Source organism: Gymnoscopelus braueri, assembly GCF_963280865.1.
Source record: "Gymnoscopelus braueri genome assembly, chromosome: 9".
Lineage (NCBI taxonomy): Eukaryota > Metazoa > Chordata > Actinopteri > Myctophiformes > Myctophidae > Gymnoscopelus > Gymnoscopelus braueri.
Genome location: NC_137610.1, coordinates 45918002 through 45938369, shown reverse-complemented (window position 1 = coordinate 45938369; position 20368 = coordinate 45918002). Strand labels below are relative to the sequence as shown.

Genomic DNA, 20368 nt, shown 5'->3' with positions numbered 1-20368 from the left:
ATCTTTGAATATTTTTGTAAATAACATTTGTAAAATATGTTGTTCCAGGGACCCTCCAGAAGCAAAGATTTTAGTTAAAAATGTTGTTTAAAAAAACATACATTCAAAGTTTGGGCAAATGTTCAAGATTTTTCAAAAAATAATAAATACGGCACGCGTTATGGCGCGTCGCTGAGGAAGATGGTGAAGAAAATTGAGATCAGCCAGCACTCAAAATATGTGAATGTGCTGCTATTTTTTAATAGCCCAAAGTATAAAATAATGGTTATAGCTAAAAATCTAAAATGACACAGATGCATTCCCGGATTGAATGGGATAAACACAGACGCACGTTGTGCAGGGAAATGTACTGCATAGCATGTAAACTGGTGGTTGGGCTTCTGTTATCAACATAATGATATTTGTATAAAGCCACTATTTGATTTACAGGACTTCCAAGGATTCTCAATATTTGCCTATCTTTCTCATTCATTTGCATGTTTCACACACAATGCTACGCCAGTGAGATGCCATGGCTCTGGTAGTAGAATGTATCTGGTTACGCACACATACTCACATCTAACCTCGTCTGACTAGGAAGTGCAATCGGAGAGCAGTGAGTAAACAGAGCCAACGGCTTCCAATAGGCTTTAGACATGACCGGTGTGGAATGAAGGCATGCAGGAGAGGAGAGGAGAGGAGAGGAGAGGAGAGGAGAGGAGAGGAGAGGAGAGGAGAGGGAGAGGGTGAGGAGTAGGAGAAAGTAGTAGGACCAACCCCTGTCACTAAGTAGGGTATTTTTTTAGGTAAAAAACTAGGCCTTTTTTACAGTTGCTTTTTTCTCTTCTGTTTGTACCCTTATAGTAATGTCTATATGTGCTCTTCTTGTAATGTTGCTTGTTTTCTGTATGGGGGGGACTATGGATGTTCATTCATCTGTGCTATGACTGTCCTTCCCAAACAAACGTATAAATAATACTGTGAGAATATATTTCTCACAGTATCTCACAGAGAGGGAGGAGAGGAGAGGGAACAGGAGAATAAAAGAGGAAGAGAAGAGAAGAGAAGAGAGAAAGGACAGGGAGAGGGGAGGTAGAGGAGAGGAAACAGGAGAAGAGGTAGAGGAGAGAAGAGAAGAGAGAAAGGACAGGGAGAGGGGAGGTAGAGGAGAGGAAACAGGAGAAGAGGTAGAGGAGAGAAGAGAAGAGAGAAAGGACGGACAGGGAGGAGGAGAGGAGAGGGGAGCCATATGAAAGAAAAGATGATGTAACATGTGACATGATGGTTCTGTTGTTTTGTAACTCATCATCTGTTGTGTAAGTGTTCCTTCTGAAGTGAGACAGACGGGGAGAAGAGAAGACAGGGGTGAAGCCATTAGGAGGAGGAGGCATCATGTCCAATTATCCTGCAGTGAGACACTTAACCTCAAACATTTGACTCTCCACAAAGTCATATTATGTAACTTAACCCATTCATGTGTCATATTAGATATTTTTTAAATATATATATTCTTTCCATTTTATTTGGCTATTCAAAGATAGCAGATCTACACGCTCATAGCGTGGCTCAGAGTGCCGCACTATGAGCTTGTAGATCTGCTATTTTTGAAAAATCGTGAAGAGAAAATTTGTGGTCCCTGGAACAAAATATTTTACAAATGTTCGCTTTAAAAAAATATATTCTCACAGATGTGCGATTGTGCACACATTCACAGATTGCACACATTCACAGATATTCACCGATTTTCACGATAAAAAAAATATAGCAGATCTACAAGCTGCCGCGCTATGAGCTTGTATATCTGTTATTTTTGTCAAAGAAATCTAAAACGACAGAGATGCGTTCCCGGATTGAATGGGTTAATGGCTGAAACGTGTTGGTGTTTTATTTTTAACTTGTGTTCAAGCCAATGACGCATTAAAGGCTTTTTAAAAATCTATTCCTCAGGTTGTTTTTCAATTACTTTAAACTTTCCTTGTTGGTTTGACTCCAGCAATGCCCATCATGTCAGGCTCAGTGGATTCACTTTTTGTTCCCCATGTCAACATATTCAAATGAAATCCCAAACTGCTCTAACTTAATATGTACAATAATATTGGCATAAGGCATACAGCACATTAATAAGTCAGAGGAGCTCAGACCAGGATAAGATACAGAGAAACATGGTTGTTTTCTCATGGACCACTACACTACAGCATTGGTTCTCAAAGGTCCGGGGAGTGGAGTGGACCCCCATGGGTCTTGGAAGGGGGTCCCCAGCTAAATGAGGAACAGTTTAAACACTTAAAAGGAGAATACCACTCATTTTCAACATTGAACCATGTCATAATATACCTTACAGCTGCTATGTCGCCTAGAACTGGACAATAGAGTGTTGGGGTCATGTGATCAGTGGCATACGGAAGGTGTACTCTTTGGCCACGCCCTCTAGGCTGTTACATTCACTAGAATGGGGAATCTCACTTCCAGCTGAAACAGTGCGACTTGAATATAAGACTTGTTCAAGCATTTTCAGCCTGTTGATTTCTATTATCTACAAGTACAATGTCTTGTGAAATGTGATATATAACCATATGCCATTATAAACTACTACAAGTCACATTGTTTCAGCTGGAAGTTAGATTCCCCACTTTAGTGAATGAGCCAAAGAGTACACCTTCCGTATGTCACTGATCACATGACCACAACAATTGATTCTCCAGTTTTGGGTGACATAGATGGGGGGGGGGGGAGCTGTTTCCACACAACAGCTCTAAAAAAGGTATATCATGACATGGTTCAATGTTGAAAATGAGTGGTATTCCCCTTTAAGCCTCATTTCAAAAATTGTGGAAATGGCTGATCTACAAGCTCACAACATCGAGGTGCGGCGCGTTGTGAGCTTATAGATTTGCTATTTTCACTATTTTTGAAGATATGTATGCATAAATATTTTTAGCGAACATTTGTAACTCAAATATTTGCTTCTGGGGGTCCCTGGAACAAAACATTTTGGTTTGACTTGAAAGTGGTTCATTAAGCTATAATTTAGCCAGCTAGAAGGTAATCCAATGACATGCATAATACTGTATAAGAATGACTATCTCTCCCCACATACAATACAGTAATGACAGTTGTAGAATTCTGTACTTAATGTGATGTGATCTTCTCTTATGGGGTCCTGGCACCAAATCTTTTCAAATGGGGGGGTTCAGCCCGTGGTTTAATACATATCAAATTGTGGGTCATTGACATGATAACGTATTACAACCAATGCACTACAGCAGGGCTCTGCTAACAGCAGGGCTCTGCTAACAACACTCAGTAGTACCCTGCCCTCTCCACATTAATTATAAAGCCAATGTTTAAACTTAGAAGAGTCACAGCAAACAGCGAAAATTCCAGACCCCCTCTCTTTGCATGGCTGTTGAAGATAACAGCCTGAAAATGACCTACAACCAAAGAATGACGGCTGAACTTTATATACTGGTGACTTTTTTCCCTCCCCTTTAGCCCTTGAAATTAACTGGAAGCCAAAACCCAGTGAAAATGTTGGTGAAATTCCTTCTCCCAGCAATTTCTAAACAATGATGTATATACTTAGCTGCACGCCAGTGTCGCGTTCCGAAAATAGCAGATCTAGATACGAGCCGTTGTGAGCATATATTCAGTATGCCATTTTAACCCATTAAGACCGGGAACGCATCTGTCCCATCTTAGATTTCTTTGGCTATTCAAAAATAGCAGATCTACAAGCTCGTAGCGCGGCACTCGCTTGTAGATCTGCTATTTTTGCAAATATCTGAATATATATGTTTTTTCAAGCGAACATTTTTAACTCAAATCTTTGCTTCTGGGGATTCTACAAATGTATATCTGCTCTTTTTGAATAGCCAGAGAAATCTAAAAATGACACAGATGAGTTCCCGGATTGAATGGGTTAACAAGTCTTGAATCAGGCTTTTACAATCATCTATCTGTTCTCTGGATGTCAAGGCCAGGATTTATGTGGGAGGGATGTTAGATGGTGTGGATGTTTTTATCCAAAACAAGCTACAATGATATTTCAACACACGCAAAACAATTACCGGAGGTGTCGCCGGGGACAATGAAAATTACGGGGTTGGCAAAATAATGATTATGGCTCAAGTAGAGAGTGGAGCTGTTCATAAAAAGACCATTATTTTATTCATTCATTTAAATGCCTCACACGGAAATGATTGCTCTTCTGGAAGAAAATCTGAAATAATTATCAAAAGGCATTTTTTGACAGGTCGGAGCTAAGAGCCTAGTGAGGAATGCCTAGCCGCAGCCGGCACATGCGACAGCTAGACACAGCCGGCCCGGGACAAACCATAATCCTACACTACACACTATACACACACACACACACACACACACACACACATTTGTATTACTATACTTGTGAGGACATCAACATTTTAGAACGGCGGTTTTCTAAATACCATTTTACACTTGTCTTAATAAGCTCACAATGTGTCGCACTGTCTGCGACGCATTGTGAGCTTGTAGATCGGCTATTTTTGGTGTGCGACACCACCACATAAATCATTACACTACATATGAATCAGGCATAAACCCAACACCTAAACCTAACCCCTAAATGCCTAGTTTGCCAAAGCTGAATCTTTTCCTAATTGTAAATAAAAACTACCATTTCTATGTTGAGGATCAGGAAAATTCTCCTCACAGTGTCCATTTTTCAAGTTCTAATATATTGTGGGGACATGTGGCCCTCACAAGTATAGTAATACAAACACACACACACACACACACACACACACACACACACCCACACACACACTCACACTCACACTCTAATCCCAGTGCGTGGGCGGGGCTATAAGCAGATGGTAAACAAGTAGTGGATGTTATAGGAGAAGTTGGAGAACATGACCTGAGAGACCCACCACCACCACCACCACCACTAGCCTTCGTTGCTAAATGTTGTCTAACTAGTGCTGTTGTAGTTGCCTTGATCTCTAGTCTGGGCTCAAAGGAACGCCACAGAGACTGACCCTCACATGGACGTCAGCAAACCACATCGCTGCAAAGCAACACTGCATGAATCCGACAGGTAACCTGGCTCTGCCTGTAGAAAGATTTAGTAAGCAAGCCAACAAGTATGCACTAATGAGTGCTTCTCAACCTTTTTTTTATTTCAAGGACCCCAGGTTGATGTGCATTAGGCACAGACCCCATTTTGTTTTAAATCTCTGAGACCCCAGTCTATACCATGACATCATCAATGTTAGTTTAACTCTAAAAGGGTACAAATTGGACCCATTTAGTACACTCTCAGAGTTAACAATCCGTAAGGGTCCATTTGGAGTTGGTGGTCCCCGAAACCGACCTTGAGAAACAGTGCACTAAATACAGCACAATATATTCATTGTAACAAACTAATTAGCAAACTAATTGAGAAAACAGACTTTCAAGGGAGCCTAACCACACATAAAAACTAAGCTCAAATTCCAGTACAATGCCCTTGTTTATTGGAATCATTGGTTTTGTTTAGTCATTTTTAGTGGTGTGAAAACGCTCTGTTCACACTTTATTGTCATTAGCGGGTTTGTTTTATTGCCTTTACATGTGTTTTTAAGATGCTTAAGTTTATATAGAGCTTGAACGCTAGAGTGAAATACAGTGTGTTTTCAGTTATGAATCATGGGTTGAGGTCACCACCACGCCGGCTCACAGACAAAGTCAGAGAGAGAGAAGGATGAGGCTGGCAGGGCACTGCGTCAGGCACCCGGAACTAGTGGCAAGCAAACTGACACTATGGGAGCCAACCCAGGGCAAAGCCAGGAAAGGCAAGAAGCTGCACCACCTACGTAGATGCAGTGCGGCGCGACAGCTTAGCTAATATGTCCCGAGTTGGTGTTGGCTAGACCAGTGGTTTCCAAACTGGGGGTCCAAATGATTTTGGGGGGTCCCCAGATGATTAGCTTAATGTGCAACATTAAGCTAATCATCAACAGTATCTGCAAATTTCTAAATTTAAGACCTTTTTAATACCAACTTGGCCCAATATTACGTTAGAAAGAGGCAAACATTGTGCAAATAGCAGATCTACAAGCTCACAACGCCTCGCACTGCGAGGTGTTGTGAGCTTGTAGATCTGCCATTTTCACAATATTTATCTGCAGAACTGAGTCAAACTAAATGTAATGCCTACAATTCTAAGTGCTTGTCAGGGTGGGGGTCCCCAGTTAAAAATATGATTTTTTTGGGGGGTCCCCAGTTAAAATATGATTATTTTGGGGGGTCACGGCCTGAAAGGTTTGGGAACCCTTGGGTTAGACCGCACTCTTGCATCGCATCGGGTTGAGTCTCATAGCACACTCCCATTTTGAGTCCCATGTCACAAAATATAATATACACAACCAAATTCCACATCGTAAATACAAACAGGGTCAGATACTGTGGATATCGAATAGTAGCATGAGCGTACCAGCATGATATCGATATTGTAACGATATAACCAATTTCCTTTTAAATGTCTGCAGTATGAAATAGGGCTTAAGTGATTAAACCAGGAAAAGACAACACTTATGCCATATCACGATATTACAATATCCCACATCCCAAACGATATCTAGTCTCATATCACGATATCGATATTATACGTCCATATAACATTCAAGATGTATACAGCACCAAATTCCACATTGTAAAACAGTGCAAACAGGGTCAGAAACTGTGAAATAGCTAGCTAGTGTGGAACTGTGGATGTTCTCCAATCTTCCATTTCAAAATCATTTAATCTCTCCCTCTGCCATCTCCACTCAACAGCCCTGCATTCCCGGAGCTACAGACAGGCCTACACTCCTTCCTGTGTGTGAATGGTGCTGTGCTGTGCTGTGCTGTGCTGTGCTGTGCTGTGCTGTGCTGTGCTGTGCTGTGCTGCGCCATTCCAACAGCAAGGTAACCAAACACCTACACATGATGCACGCTTGATAGCTTTAACCAAGACGGCTTAAGAACAAATTCCTCCTGAATTACACTTAAATCCCTCTCACGTTTTACAAGCTCCGGGCAGCACTATTCAGAATGATGGTGTTAGCCAGGTGGAGTATAGACTTACGGTATATTTAAACGGTAGAATGGCACATAAATGTTTGGCTGCTACTCGTCTCAGTTTCCATACACAGTTCTAGCTAAAACGGCTACAACATAAACAACATTTGGTAGCACTTTGTTTGATCCATGCAAATCCTCTTAAAAAGGAGTAGTTCAACAATTACACACCTCATGAAGCCTTAGTTGAATTCATGGAGACTTTTTTTTGTTTTTGTCCTATTCCTGAGCCAATAATTTGATGACCGGGTCATCGGTCAATAGGAGACTCAGTAGACTCTTTGAGTCTCCACCGGACATCAACTAATTGGCTTAGGAATGCGACAAAAAACTAAAAAATCGCCATGAATTCAAGGCTTCATGGGGTGTGTAATTGATAGAAAATAAGACATTTTTTAATTACTCCTTTAATGATGCTGGAATAAACTGCCAATCAGGCCCAAGTTCAAAATGCACAATCTGGACTTGTGTAGGGCTCAACTATGGATTATTCTCTAAGCAATTAAGCATTAATCAATTAGTCTGATTAACCACTTACCTATTTTATATATTTTTTTTTACATAATCAAAGAAAATAAATAGATTAGTTCAAATAACTGTTGATTTGTGTTAGCCTATGATAAGTTTCAGCAATGCATTTCATAGGCAATTTTACACTTTCAAGAGTTAAATTAACACTGGATGCGACAGTGATATAGAAGTATGGATCAATGGGAACTGAAATCAGGAGAATGGCATAGAGTGCATGTATGCTCTCTAATGCATGTCAGAGGCAGAGAGGGTGATGGCAGGCAGACACCATGAGCAGCAGCATCACTGATGGAAAATATATTAGGTTGAGCAGGCAGACAGACAGCCTTGACAGACGGGACGAGCCCTTTTATCCAGGCCCCCCGTCTCAGAATGACTACATAACAAGACCCGGGGGCTCCTTTAAAACATGACCAGAGCAAACGTAGCCTCGCTATAGGCTATACCCAGAGATCCCTGCTGAACACCACCGCACAGGCGCAAAACGTAAAAAAGCTTATGCTATCTCCGGGTCGGTGAAATTTACTAGAGCGAAGGGCTTTTAACATTGAGGCAAAGTCAGGAAAAATGTACACCGTACCGTTACCTTAGAGGCTAACTGAAGCGTGATAGCTAAAAATGTTAACAAACTAATTTTAAGGAAGATAAAGTTGCAACAAAATGAGACCTGCGAGGTACAGCGACGACATGGCCTAAATCCATCAAGCTGCATCATATCCTAGTTTTTTTTGCTCGCAAAAACACCTCTGGGTGTCATTGCTCAAGTCTCTCACAGTAGAGAGAGTCCTGGTTTATGAATCATGAGGATGCTAGCCTTCAGAGCCTAGCTACAGTGCTAGCTTCCATGTCCACCTTTTCCCTTGCAGATTCAAAAGCTGTGTGCATGGGAAACAGTTATGTGGAATGGGTTACCACCACCTACAAGTCCATTAACTCCAGTCCATTGTTAACTCTGAGTATTCCATAAAGAGCTGGTGAATAACAGCTGGACTTAATTAGAACCATCAAGTTCTAGTTGAGTTGTTCTCCAGTTGTTGTTGTACAGTACTCCATGTTGTTATTTGGCCCATTTTATTTGTCTAGTACAGTACGTCGGAAACTGTATGAATGTATGTATTTATTGATTTTATTTTTCAGTTTTGTGTCTCTGCTACCATCCACCCCACCTCACGCAGTACTCAGTTTATACACGTTTACACTCAGACGACCACAATGGAAATAAGCTCTTGAGCTCATTTGTGTTTTATCCTTTTGACAGATACGTGTACAAAATATACTGTATGTCCATGTACCGGTATATGCATGTTTATCAATAAATAAACAAACACAGGTTGACAGTGAAGCTACATTTAATACGAGAAAGGGCACTACTTCCAGGTTGCCAGTGTGTGAGTGACAGTGGTGATTCCAGAGGTCATTTTAGGTGCCTTTTCCCTCCCGATTCCTGCCAAGAATGAACACCGCTACGGTATAACCATGACATAAGCTCCTGCATTCCACTAGAGAGAGTTTCCTTTCCACAACAAGGTCACTGTACTGGCCTGGGGGTCACTGGAGGACTGTGTACGTGTCTTAGGTTTACAGTGAAAATTGTTTGAGATATTAGAGATATCATACATACACGGCCATGTAATTCATGAATTGCAATAAACACTTTCAACCCGATGTACCTATTTTAGCTTTTTTGGGCATGTCTTCATTATAGGCGTTGTTTAACCCATTCAATCCGGGGATCTCTGTCATTTTAGATTTCTTTGGCTATTCAAAAATAGCAGATATACAAGCTCATAGCGCGGCACCGAGTGCCGCGCTATGAGCTTGTAGATCTGCTATTTTTGAAAAATCGTGAAAATGTGTAACATTTGTAACTCAAATCTTTTCTTCTGGGGGTCCCTGGAACGAAATATTTTACAAATGTTCGCTTTAAAAAATATATATATTTAATGATTTGCACACATTTTTACGATTTTTGAATAGCCAAAGAAATCTAAAATGACAGAGATGCGTTCCCGGATTGAATGAGTTAAAGAATTTTTAAAAACGTCAGAAAAAGCAGATGTACAAAACACTGGTGAGCTTGCAGATCGGCTACATAAGTGGTTAACTAGCACCACACCAATGCTGTGCATGCATTATGAAACCATTCAAAAGCTAATTTTACAATTACCGTGTGGAAACGTTGGAAACCTGCACTGACCTACAAGCTAACTGTTAGTCCTGTGCTCTTTACAGTCAGATCATACTCTGTGTTATATGAGCATTTCTATTCTATTCCCATACAGTCAGCGGCAACAAATCAAACAGCCAGCGTTATCTGAAGGTACAGTGCTCTGTTCAAGGGTCAGTTCACTGACTTTAAATGTAAACAGTGTGGTTTTGACTGGCCTGTGGAATGCAGTTGTCACACTGACCTACTTCTGACCTGCAAGGCTCAACATGCAGCCAACAAGCAGCTCTGCTAAAGTCCTTCATGTACAAGCAGCTCCGTTCGCAACCTGTGGGCCGTGAGGAGTTTGTAAGTGGCGAATAATTGGCAAAACATTACGATTTTAATGATTATAATGTATACAAATATATGTCTTTCTTTAAAACCTAGAAAGAGTTTTCTTTGTGACACCGATAAATAGGAACTTAAAGTATAGGTAGGTAGGTAGGTACTTTATTCATCCCGAGGGGAAATTAAGGTGTACTGTTACAGCAACTCACATAGACATCAATAAAATCACATTATAATAATAAAAACATCTAAAATAGGCATCTAAGCATAGTCAACCTACAATATAAAGAATTGACAGACCAAACACTACTAAAGAGTCCGGTAGCTTGCATCCCACATCCCTCATCCTAAAACAGCCTGATCAGCCTGATCAAGCCAACCAGATGAGGCGTTGTACAGTCTTACTGCTGCAGGCAGAAAAGATCTCCTATAGCGCTCCTTCTTGCAACTTGGGTGTAACAGTCTGTTGCAAAAAGGAGCTTTTCTGCCCTGCCACAGTGTCATGTAGGGGGTGGGAGGGATTGTCCATGATGGCCAGGAGTATACTACGTTACAGTAGTTCCACTTATCCAAGCCAGAACAAAATCGATTGATCGATCATCATTAAAATAAACATGCTCGGCTCTCTGTATGCCTGACCGATATATCTCAGTTTGGCCGTCAAAAACGTTTGACATTTTGGCGTGAGGGTTGCACTAGACTCGAGGAAAGGTCATGGGGTCAACAAAATCATTAGGGGTCATCCTCTCTCTGTGGAGCATGAATGTGCACAGAAAATTCAATGACAATCCAGACTAGAGTTACTATGTTGTTTGTTTGTAAGTGCTGTTGGACGGCCCACCGATACCAGGGCTAAAATTAGCCCTCACATCTGTAAGGCGGGGAGTCGCGTAATTCTTTGGTGTTACTAATTTTTAACCCATTTAGACCTGGAACACCAATACGTTATTATACCTTTAAATCCGGGAACCCCTTTTGGTGTAGTTGTTGCTGTATACAGTATATAGCGACATACATTTTTGTAATTTATTTGAATAAAGTTTTAAGTTTTTCCGAAAACTTAGGTCAGGATTTAGAAGGCGTTTTTTAGAATCGGCCTCAGGTCTAAATGGGTTAAAAAGGGGTGTGTGGGCCTAGTTCTCAATAAGTCAAAGTAGAGGGCCGACAAGGGAACATTTGAAAAGGAAACAAAGGTTGGCTCAATAAATTAAATTCTTCCTTGGAGTAAAAGGACCGTTTGCCAGACAAGAAGTTCAAACGGTTAATGGCAAGCAACACGCATCCAATTACTGACATCTTTCCATTTAAAAAGGCACACACAACACGACTAGATAATGTGCTCCCCTGCAGGAGACAGGAGTCGTTGTGCCCGACAGACAGCACTAGAGGTCAACTTGTTCCTGATGAGTCAACCCTGGCACAGTCAGCAACAGACCACCTCTGGACAAAAACCTGACAGTCGGGGTACATCCAGCGGTTCATGACACAGCAGGAGCTGACTTCAGAGGACTTCCTTCCTTCCTTTCATCTCTCTCACCGTTTCCAAAAACCGAGCCACATTGTGGATCCACGGGATGTCAGAGGTGGATCATGGTGTGTGTCAGAGAACTGGAAACTCACTGCTTCCCTCGAAAAAGAGAGCATGATGCACTGACTTCCCGCGCATCCAAACAGTACTAGGACATTCTGCATTGACCTATTGTTTCCATTTTGGTCATGTCATTATAGGCAAACTTTTCCCCAAAAAAATAGTTTTCTAAAAATGTTCCAGCTCAAATTCAAAATTTACCAGCTCACAACGCGCTGCATCGCGACCCGTTGTGAGCTCTTAGATCGACTACTTTCGCTATTTGATGTACGGAAAAGTGTATAGGGCATAAGTGGTTAATAATATTGTAGGCCACTAGGTCTGTTCATGATGTACAGTTTCATAGATACAGTATGTGTACAAATCAGTATATCCTGTGTAGATAAACAAAATGTACAAATTAGAAGAATGTGTTCAATCCTGCATCAGTCCGTCCACACAGAGAGATACCTGTGCTCACAGAATAAGACTGCAAAACAGAACAGATGTATTTTACTGCCACTTGGCACCTAAATAAAGCACTTGGGAAAATGGCCATGTTCTCCAGTCCCTCAAGTCATTAAAAACCAAAGATCAGATTTGTTGTAGGATATGCTACAGTGTTCTTGCACATAGTAATAGGATAGTGAACATGTAAGTACTGTAGGCTTACAGGCTACAGATCTAACGGGACCCACAAAAGAAATAAGTCATGATGAGACTTTATTGCAATATCCTGATATGCTTATGCTGGCTATTGTATTTTAATGTATCAAATACAATCGATAAATCAAGCTTCCAAACAGACTCTCAGACTTCTTCGGTTTTATTTTCTTCTTATCTACGCATTTCTCACTCAGTCAAACTTCCTGAGTTTGCAATAAACACCGGGGGTGTCTGTCACCAACTGCCTGTGACCTCGACAGAAGTACACAAAACAACGTCTACTAACATTTGGTGCAAACACAGTTGAAAAGGAGCCTGATGAGACGTAATCAATCAAGCTTAGCTAACTAATATCACGAATAAGCAAGCAGGCAGGTCCTTCCACAAAGACAGTGGATCTTAAAGTGGGGTCCAGGGACTCTCAGGGTTCCTTGAGGGGGGTCTGAATTGACCCTTACAAGTCTGTAACTCTGACAGTGTACAAATGGAACGGGTCCATTTGGTTCCATTTGTGTCAGAGTTAAGGGGTGTCCTTGAAATGTAAAAGTTTGAGAACCACTGCAGTAAAGGATACAATGTAACTTGTCCTACTAATTTGTCACCAACCGTCTGTGACCTCAACAAAAGTACACAAAACATCGTCTGCTAAAACGTGGAGCTCAGCAAACACAGTTGAAAAAGAGCCTGATGATGAGACGAAATCAATCAAGCTTAGCTAAGCAATATTACAAATGTGCAAGCAGGGCAGGTCATTCCACAAAGACAGCTGGGTGAGTGTGTCTTTAAGTCCAGGGAGGGACGTGGCTGTCAGGTCAAGCCCTCATGCCCTAATTTAAGTCCTAGTCTGACTGTTGTTGCTCTGTTGGTGTTGTGGCTAAATCTGGATTATATGGCACTGTTGATGGTCAATTGACACAGTGACTCAACCTTTGACTTTATAACTGGGACCCCAATTCCTCAGTGTTAATTAACTCCAAGAGTGTACAAATGGAACCAAATAATGGACCATTTTGGCTCTTTTCGTATGCTCTAAGAGTCACAGACCCGTAAGGGTCCATTTAGACCCGCTGGCGGTCCCCAGACCCAATGTTGGGAACCAACGTGAGTTAACAGACTGAGAACAAAAGCAGATGTTTCTATAAACTGAGGCCCCCACGACAACGGGGCCATTTTGACAGATACGTGAGGAACAAAAGACAAAGACGATAATAACTATACAGAAATTCTACACTTGTCAAACATACTGTAACAAGTGAGTTCTAATTATGTTGCCCCACAGCAGCCCTGTAGAGACAGCTGCATGTGGCACAAGTGTCCCACTGCAGTGGTTCTCAATACTTTTTTGTGTCAAGGACCCCCAAATTGATATATATTTTGGCCGCAGACCCCCATCTGAAAAGTTTTTGTGCCAGGGACCCCCAGAAGAGAAGATTTGTTAAAAGAAAACCGTAAAAACAGCAAAAAGACTTTCCTGGGGACCCCCTGGAACCCCCCCCCCCCCCACCCCCAAGGACCCCTGGGGGGGGGGGGGGGTTCCAGACCCACTCTGAGAATCAATGCTGTAGTGTAGACAGCTGCATGGGGCACAAGACTCCTACAGCACACAACACACACACAGCATTCTGGGGACAGCAGTGACATCTAGGCTGGCCTGCAGAACTCACATTTATTTTCAACAAGAAAACATAAGAGAAATCATGGCATGTTTATCCTTTGTGACAGTGTCCTGCAAGGTGAAACCATATTGCCATATTTCTCAATACAATTATAAATCAAAAAAAATAAACCTATTGCAAAACATGCAACAAGTGTCACATCTCCTTCCCCCCTGACTATTACAAGGTTGAACACTAGAACCATTATAAGTACTGAGGTGATAGACTAGAAGAAAACACTAGGCCATTTCACAATATTATGATATCCAAAATCCCACACATCCATGTTATCAATATAATATCAATATATTGCCCAGGGCCAGCCCTAATAAAAACATAATACATTGAGTAGGCTCATCAATAGGCCACAATATTTGTATCTCACAAAGTATAACAACAAAACGTCCTCTTCATTCGCGACCAACCCAAGTGAGTTTTAATTAGTCTATCTAGTGACAATGAATACATTAGTCTATCTCGTGACAATGAATAAATAACATGTTGATAGGATGCCAGCAAGTTCAGCTACAGTAAGTAAGCTACTGTATTGAAGACCACTGCAGTGCAAAATGAGCTTCAACTGTCAACCTGCTGCGAGTAATAAGGCAACAACATCTGGATAGGTTTACAGTAAAGGATAGTAGGACAAGGATGTAACTTGTCCTACTAATTTAACACAGTGTAGGCTACAGTAGCCAATTCATCTGACGTTTAGGTGAAAATAAATATGCATTTCTGATTGATTGATTGATTGATTCACTGTATTTAGCAGATTGCAAAAAAGCACAGAAAGTACAGTTCTATACAAAGGGATACTAAAAAGGATTAAACCCAAGAAAGCACTAAGGCTTGTTTCCATTGGGGTCCTGTGTGTTCAATTCATCGAAAAGTCTTTCACACAACCTGTGGTGTACAGTAACTAAGTACATGTACTCAAGTACTGTACATGTACTCAAGTACTGTACTTGAGTACAATTTTGAGGCATTTCCAGTTTTCAGTAGTTTTACTCCTACTCCACTACATCTCAGAGGCAAATATTGCACTTTACTCCACTACAATTATTTGAAAACGTTTTTAGATTTTATTACTAAACATACATTAACCACTTCAGTTCTATATACATTTCAGCTATTTTCAAAAGATTTTTATGAATTTTATACATTTGAAAACCTAACGAGTACTTTTACTTTTGATACTTTAAGTACATTTTGATACCAATACTTTTGTTCTTTTACTCAAGTCAATTTTGAATTCAGAACGTTGACTTGTATAACAAGAGTATTTCTTCATTGCAGTATCGGTACTTTTACTCAAGTCAAATATTTGAGTACTTTTCCCACCACTGGTGAAAAAAAAAAATATTGCATTTCTCTCAGTCTTCAACACAACAGCAGAGCCCTCCTCAACCACCAGCAGTTTATTCAAGATGACAGATAACAGAGAGCAAAGGAACATAGCAGCCAGGCTGTTACCACCAAGGCATGAGCATTCCAAAGGCTGTGTCCACGGATCTATGGACTGGTTACATTCAAAGCAAAGGGACCGCTGCTGACATAACATAATCAGCAGTGATTTTAACACCAAAAACCAAATGCTCACCTATAACTCACGCACATAAAATCCGATCACGGATGATGATTATATCAGGCAAATTGGTTGTCTGATACAAAAAAAATCACCAAAGCGTGACACATTACGAAACGTGCAGAGAGTTATTTAACCGACCGTCGATCCATTCCACCAAGGCAAGTGTTGGACCGCGGGTTCTGTTCTGTATAAAGACAATCCTTCTTACCCTTTTAGATCCGTGCGTTAATATTATCCATCCATATACTTCAATCCACCCATATGCGTCCACGGTTAATCCATGTCGACCCGTAGGTGCAAGTTGTTTGTCAATAAATAAAGTCCACACAGTGTAGTCTGTATCGTGTTGATCCGTCCAGGCCGAGCCTTCTATTCACTGTGAGGACGAGAAAGAAGGCGCAACTTGAAACTGACAGAGGCGGCGGGTCGAGTGCACTATTACGCACGGAGGAGGGGTGTTCAACAACGCGGATTAACTAAAAGCACGACACCTAGACGTTTAAATCTCACCAAGTTCGTAAAATTGCAATACTGTGAGAAACACTTCGTTTCATTTGGGAGAAAACAGGGTCGTATTTGCGATATAGTGCGATTAAAAGTGGAATGTCCCACACACAGAAACCCCTACGCCTTCTTTTCGCTGTGTGAGCCGGCGTGTTTACAGAGTTTAATCCCATTGGACTAGCTGAGGGGTGACGTCATTGACGCTGTAGCTGCAGGAGGAGGAATTCCAGGAGAAAACATCAGAGCAAAGGTTTGTGGACATTATTCATAATCATAAACCACAACTATAGGAGTGAATAAATACACTATAGGAGGGAAGGGGATTCCCCCCAGTATGTGTGATTTGTCATAGAATTGCATTCCATTTTTCCTTTTTGTATTATTATAACAAAGTCTAGACATAATGTCATGTGAGGGTTTTAGAGTGGTTGAAAGCTTTGTGTAAATCTAAATAAGATTACAACAGGGGTTAATTAGGGTTCACATAATCATTTTTGTATGGCGTTGTCAAGACATCTCAATGAATTGAATACACAACACAGGACCACAATGGAAATAAGCACTTTGGGCTTTTTCCCCCCCAAAAAAAATCAAAACTTTTTACAATTTTGAAAATGTTCAAGAATAGCTTTTTTTTTTTTGCAGATCTACAAGCTGGCAACGTGTCAGGATTCTCACATTGTGAGGTTGTAGATCGGCTGCGGCTATTTCTGCTATTTATCGCATGAATAAGTATATGGGGCTTACTTGCTGCCCACAGTCCCTTACTGAATCAGGCCCTAATCTGCCCCACACTGTGCCAGAACAATAGCCTATATTAAAAATAAGCATATTATTATTGAGACAGTCATCATCACCCATGAGACTGCAATTAATACTCACAACAACAAACCATAAATCCACATAACTCACAGCAGGCCTAAAGCTTATCCTCAGTATCAGTAGCTGTTAAGAGGGAAAGGTCAATGACATGCAGAACCCTTAATAATAATCCACTCAGCTATCAAAGTCACCGGCGTGTCAAATGTGCCATTGCTTTAACGACCGCCACCGTGAGCTCGCCATGCACAGCACAGCGACTTCAAAATGTGTCTACTTGAGATAGTGCCGGATATTTTGTTCAGAAATAGGCTATTATCTGTTCTTGAGTGAGTGTTCATGGGCAAGGCGAGCTTGTTAGGTGAGTCCCCTCCACCACTATCAGTACGTTACAGTCCGTCTCTCCCCTTGTAATGGTGGCTGCGAGGCAGACACTGTCCTGGCTGTCACCCCCCTGTCACAGGACAGATACTGTATGCTGAGGCTCGGCCATGTGCGTGGCTGTTTTCAACAACACCCAAATACAAGCCCATGATGATACCGTTATAAATATTACATAAGAAGGGGGTAGAAGTAAATCATTCTTTACTTTGATCAAATTTTTTTGTTTTATATATTATGGCGTTCATTGTTATTTGTTTTTATTTGAATTTTGTTTTGACCTCTGTCTTCAAGATAAAATGATCAAATCAAATAAAAAATGCCTGAACTTAGGGCTGGCCAATATGGAGAAAATCTAATATCACAATAATTTATTTGACCAAATACCTCAATATCGATATTGTGACAATTACAGTTTTCAAACATTTTAAAATATTGGAAATAGCTAAACTAGCCGATCTGCAGGCTCAAAACTCTGAGCTTTTCAAACTCTGAGCTTATACATTTTACATACATTTTTAAAAGTATGAAATAGTACAGGTGATTAAAACCACCACTTATATGCTATATTCACCAAATTATACTATCAAAAATCCCACACAATATCTAGTCTCCAACCATGATATCAACATATTGCTCAGCACTACACGAATCTCAACTTGAATTAAGGGTTTCAGGTTTGTTTTTTGTTTAGTTTAGTTTGTTTGTAGACCTTTATCAATCCCATGGGGGAAATAGTAGTTTCAGCTTCACTCAGCTGATGACTGCTCAGATGCTGCTGGTGGTGTGGCCGTGGGTTGTTAAGGGTTAAATGTCTTGCTCAGGGACACTTTGACACTTTGACACGTGGGCCGGGAGGCGAACCGGTGACCTTCTGATTTCCAGACAGCTTCTCTACCGCCCCAATGATGTGATCAGCTGGTATAGCAGTGCCCACAGGGCAGCTGTGCTGCAAGAGCTTTTTTGTCTGCTGCCAGTGTTTCATGAAAGCCTGGGCTTTGTTCAACAAGCTATAGGCTACATCACTCAAGTGGACATCTAAAGAGGTAACCCGCCATGGCACACAGAATACCTGACTTCAAAGACCACTGCTTCATCGTTGCATCGCATTTGCTGTAGCCAACACCCATTTTATCATGAATAGGCGATATAACATGGGGTTGACAGTAAATGTTATGCTCCTTTGTGTCAGCTTTTATTTCCAACGAACCACAGGAAAAGATGGGTAGGCATTTTGAATATGTATCTAATAAAGGGAATCGTAGGGAAGCAATGAAATAAATGAATACAACGCTAATCCAAAAAACAGTTGCCACAATAGAGTTGAGCTTCACCATACCATTATCTCCAGTGTTCCAAAGTTAAAGGAGTGGTTCACCCAAAAAATTACTTATTTTCTATCAATAGCACACCCCATGAAGCCTTGAATTCATGGATTGTTTTTGTTTTTGTGTATTTCTGGTAGGAGAGTCTACTTTGTGTCTCCTACCGGACACATTATCATCTTTCCGCCAGTCATCAATTTTTTGGCTTAGGAATACAACAAAAACTAAAACAAATCCATGAATTCAAGGCTTCATTCATGGGGTGTGCAATTGATAGAAAAGAAGTACATTTTTGGGTGAACTACTCCTTTAATAACAGACGTGTTACACCCGATCAGCACAAATTGTGTCAATTAGATTATAATTTCTTTAACCTTTTGATTTGAGCCATATATACTTCATCTTGCGACAAATAGCAAAAATAGCTGATCTACAAGGTCACAACGCATGGCATCACAACATGTTGTGCACTCGTAGATATTTTTTTATATTTGTTAATTGAAAAAAAAGGACAAGAATTTGCCCAAAATAGGGACACTGGGGTTAATGTTGTTAAGCAAAAGAAATGGCTCCAACATTCTCAAAGTGCTGTGCACCTTATGTAAAAGACAGTGCTTTGTGGGAAAAATAAATAATAATTTGCCTACATCCAAACGACTATTTCCTCTATTTAATGCTTATTATGAGGATCTTGTGATTGAGGTGTAGGGTGGAATATGGCTCCAGGCCATGGTGAACATCCTTTCCTTAGCAACATCACTGTGGCTGGTGTTAGGAAGGCTTCAAATGAACGGTGGATCAAACCATATACAATACACTACAATTCTCAGTTAAACAAACAAACAAAAACAAAACAAAAACAGCTTGTCTTCATTTGTTACCTTAGCAAAGTTATGGAAATTTGTAAAACGCTAAATACATTAAATCACATTTCTGTAATTAAGTAATACAGCAAGATTGAGCGTGCAGTGAAGGGGTGATGAAAATAGCTTTCTTATGTAACTGAACATGAGAGCGGTGTTGTGTCACACAATCAAAATGCAACATACAGCATGATATTTCAATTTCAATATGAGGCTCAAACCAACGCTTAAAGCGATAGTTCACTTGAATTTGAACTTGAATTCATGGATATTTTTTTGTTTTTGTCGACTCTTTTTGTCTCCTAGTGGAACCGCTGCCGGTCATCAAATTATTGGCTTAGGAATGTGACAAAAAACAAAAAAGATCCATGAATTCAAGTCTCCATGGGGTGACTAATCGATAGAAAAAAAGTCATTTTGGGGGTGAACTATCCCTTTAACTCTTCGTCATGACTTAAGCACATGAACCCTAGCATCCCAATTCTGGGCATGTTATACTGGGCGAACATTCTGCGTAAATAGGTGAACATTCGGCAAAAAAGGCGAACATTCAGCATAAACAGGGCAACATTTGGCGAAAATAGCCCGAAGCTCACATCGCATCGCATTGCAACGTGACGTGTTGTGAGCTTGTAGATCGGCTATCCTTTCGGCAAAGAGACATGGCGTGGAGGGAAAAAGGGGAGGGGACCGAGTACAGACCCCTTGGGAGCCCCGGTCAGCGAACTATTACGGGTTTAAGTGGCTAATGACATTCCACATATGGGGCCTCCAATGACAACCAATTGACCTAGTAGAGAATTAACTAATTAAACAAACCGCAAAGGGAATAACTAAGCACGTCTGCTGACTCCAATTCAGAGCATATAAAACCCAACACACCTGAGAGAGGAGGATTATGAGTTAGGGACAG

General features: G+C 40.8%; 1 protein-coding gene across 1 annotated transcript in view; it reads right to left on the bottom strand.

Annotated features, from left to right (window-relative positions):
* mical3a (microtubule associated monooxygenase, calponin and LIM domain containing 3a) overlaps window positions 1-15924 on the bottom strand; it is a 116202-nt gene extending 100278 nt beyond the window's left edge. Inside the window, exon 1 of the mRNA XM_080438744.1 lies at window positions 15772-15924. The gene's annotated coding sequence lies outside the window, so the exon portion shown is untranslated. The remainder of the gene's footprint in view (window positions 1-15771) is intronic.
* Window positions 15925-20368: the final 4444 nt, after the last annotated feature.